General features: G+C 34.9%; 1 non-coding gene across 1 annotated transcript; it reads left to right on the forward strand.

Annotated features, from left to right (window-relative positions):
• Positions 1-1438: 1438 nt before the first annotated feature.
• Positions 1439-1544, forward strand: LOC132672765 (small nucleolar RNA SNORA1). The gene has a single exon (XR_009607680.2). It is a non-coding gene; the product is annotated as a small nucleolar RNA SNORA1 (small nucleolar RNA).
• Positions 1545-3479: the final 1935 nt, after the last annotated feature.

The following is a 3479-nucleotide window of genomic DNA, read 5'->3' on the forward strand; positions in this document are numbered from 1 at the left end:
CTTAATCTCAGGGTTGTGGGTTTGAGCCCAATATTGGGTGTAAAGATTAATTAAAAATAAAATCTTAAAAAAAACAGTTTAGTATAAAAAATTTTTTTGTCAGTCTGTTGAATGTAAAGCAGAGGTTCTCAAAGTGTTGTCCAGGAACCTCTGAGAGTACTTGAGGGGCTTTTAAGGGGTCCACAAGGTCAAAACTATTTCCATACTAATATTAAGACACTATTTGGTCTTTGAAATCTCATTCTTGCAGGAGAGTGTAGTGATGTTTTCCAGAGGCTGCATGATATGTAGTATTTCAGTGGACTGACTGCCAAGGCAGATGTAAGTTTCCTTCCATCTTCTGTTAAACCAGATATTCAGAGATTTGCAAAACTGTAAAACAGGGTCACTTTTCTAAGTTTTTGTTTTGTTTTGGAAAATAGAGTTATTTTTCATACACACAAAAAACAGTTTAGTATCATCAATACCAGAACAAACTGCATCTTCTACCTCTTGATATGATGCAATATGAAATACTGCATAAAATATTTTTGGCCAAATAATATCAAACCCAAGTCTAATCATGTCTTAACACCTAACTCAGTTTACAGAAAATATGGGATAGGTGAACAAACAAGTTAATTGAAACCACAAGGAAACAATCAGGTAAAGCCAGAAGATAGGAGAGGATACAACACAACTGGTCTGGCCTCATCAAAAAAAGTAAATGTATGAAACAACAAAAAATACAAAACAAAGTGCGGAATTATTCTTGTTTAAAAGAAACTAAAGAGACAAAAAAACTAAATACAATGTGATTAGATCTTGGGTCCTTTTAGTATTTTTTAAGGCTACAAAAGATAGTGTGGGTAGAAGGAATAATAGGGGACATCTGAACACAAAGTGGACACTAGAGGATATTAGGGAATTTGTTATTTTTTAGAAAATCTTATTCTTTGGAAATATATCCTGAAGTATTTAGGAGTAAAATGTTATGTCAGCAACTTACTTTCAAAAGATTCAGAAAGAAGTGTTATCTGTATACATACAAACACACACATGCACATATGCATAAGGAGAAATAAAGCAAATAAGGCAAATATTAGCAATTGCTAAATCTAGCTATTTTTTAACTTTTTCTGCATGTTTGAATTTTTTTAATAGAAAATTGGAAAAGAATGTTTTTTGATCTAGCCAGAAACAAAAATGGAGGATGGGTACGGAAAGAAATTAGGCTGGCTTCAGCTATCTGCCCTGCAACCTCCAATGCCAGAAAAAATGAAATAGTATCTATATATACTGATAGAGAAGCAAAGTATAACATCAGAATTATACACAGCTAAATTGTGTAAGTGTAAAGGCAACAGACATTCTTAGCACTAAAGAACCTAATGGCATTGTTTAGCACTTGTGACAATTATAATGAATTTTAATGGCAGATGACTAAGGACCCCAAATAAGCCATTTAAAAAGGTAGAGATTTCATGGCTACATTGAAATACAAGTTATGCTTCTTCCATCACAGCAAGTTTATTTCAGTGGTGACAATGAGACCTGTAACATTTTCTGCTAGGCCCATGGGGTAGAGTGGAAGTAACAAGACTTTTCAACATTAAAAACAATTAAAGAATACTTATATTTTAGGTCATTTGCCAAAATAGCAATCAATGTGCTTCCTGCAGTTTGACTTCTAGGGCCCTAAAGTAATTTGCTTGAAGAAATTGGATTCCAAAGATTACAGGGGGGAATTTTTGAAGTATGTCCATTTTCAAGTGGAGATCAAAAGAAGCCCAAAAGAAACAATTGTGGACTGACTGACAGTGACAATTGCGGATTGGACAAAAGTTCTTTTTAAAGGGGCTGTTTTGAAGATTATGATTCTGACTTTGGAGGAACCAAAGTGATTGGCAGTAGAAGGAATCACATGTGAAATTCCTTAAAAATTGACTTTAAAAATAACAAAAATAAAAAGTTTCTCTCATAAAAAGTCTGGAGGTATAGCAGCTTAAGGAAATGGTCGGCTGCTCAGAATCCTTTTATCTTGTTGTTATACTACATTCAGTACAGATCTTCCACCTCATGGTTGAAGATGACAAATCAAACTTCAGTGTTTACATTTGCGTAACAGCTAGCAGGAAGAAGAGCAGAAGATGGGCATATCCTCTCTAAGGATATTTTCTGTAATTTTCATACAACACTTCTGCTTATATCTCATTGGCCAGAACTTACTTAGCATCTAGCTGCAAGGGAGGCTATGCTTAAACACTGTATTCTTGGGGGCAATGTGTACATTTAAAATCAGGAGTATTAAGGGCACCTGAGTGGCTCAGTTGGTTGAGCATCTCACTCTTGATCTTGGCTCAGGTCATGATCTCATGGTTCATGAGTTTGAGCCCCAAGTTGGTCTCTGTACTGACAGCACAGAGTCTGCTTGGGATTCTTTCTCTCCCTCTCTCTCTGCCCCTACCCCATGTGCACATGTGAGCACTCCCTCTCTCTCTCTCTCTCTCTCAAGATAAATAAACTTTAAAAAAATAAATAAAATCAGGAGTATTATACTGAACAATGGAAAAGTAATGTTGCTGTTCAGTAGTTTCTACTATCACACTCATGGGTCCTTTATGAAAAAATTCTGTTGATGATATTCAGCAACTCGAGAAGTGAACAAGAGGGTCAGAATTAGAGAAGTCGTGATAAAAAGATGGGAGGTGAGCTCTGAATCAATTTTATAGAGAAAAAGTTTTCTCTGTTCATTCCTCAGTTTCACTTAAGTGTTTTTTTTCTTTTTTTATTGTTAACTCAAGTAAAATTAAAACCTTTTTATTTTTAAAAAGCGGATACAATATGATCCCATTCTCATGAAATTATTTCTACCCATTCAACCATCTGACCCTGAGTCTAACTGTATCTGTTTGGAAGTATTATACTTCCCCAAAACCTAACTGGTTATTTCTGGAAAAGTGAGGTTTATAACAATTTATTGCTTTCTTCTTTATATCTTTTTGATGGTTCAAAAATGTTTGAAATGAGCATGTACCATTTTCAATAAAACAATAGGTCATTGCTCCTGAAAATATGTGTTGATAATAAATTACATTTTTATTGGAATAATATTTGGAGTCATTAGGACATACCCTTTGGTTGATACATGCACACCCTCTTAACTGGCAAGATCAAAGTCCTGTCAGATCACAACAGAGTTAGGACCAATGAGTGTAGCTATTTAACTACCATTTTCTTTGTAAAAGCCAACCAATTTATTAGAGCTAGACTTTGCAGTCTTGATCTCATCATAAATGAACTACTAAAAATTGACAATGATATTTTACCAGCTATCAACTAATGGGGTTAAAGTCCACATTTAAAAAAATTTTTTAACATTTATTTATTTTTGAGAAACAGAGAAGGAGTGGGAGAGGGGCATAGAGAGAGGGAGACAAAGAATCCGAACCAGGCTCCAAGTGGTCAGCACAGAGCCCAGTGCAGGGCTCGAACTCACA

Source organism: Panthera onca, chromosome A3, assembly GCF_046562875.1.
Source record: "Panthera onca isolate mPanOnc1 chromosome A3, mPanOnc1 haplotype 2, whole genome shotgun sequence".
NCBI lineage: Eukaryota > Metazoa > Chordata > Mammalia > Carnivora > Felidae > Panthera > Panthera onca.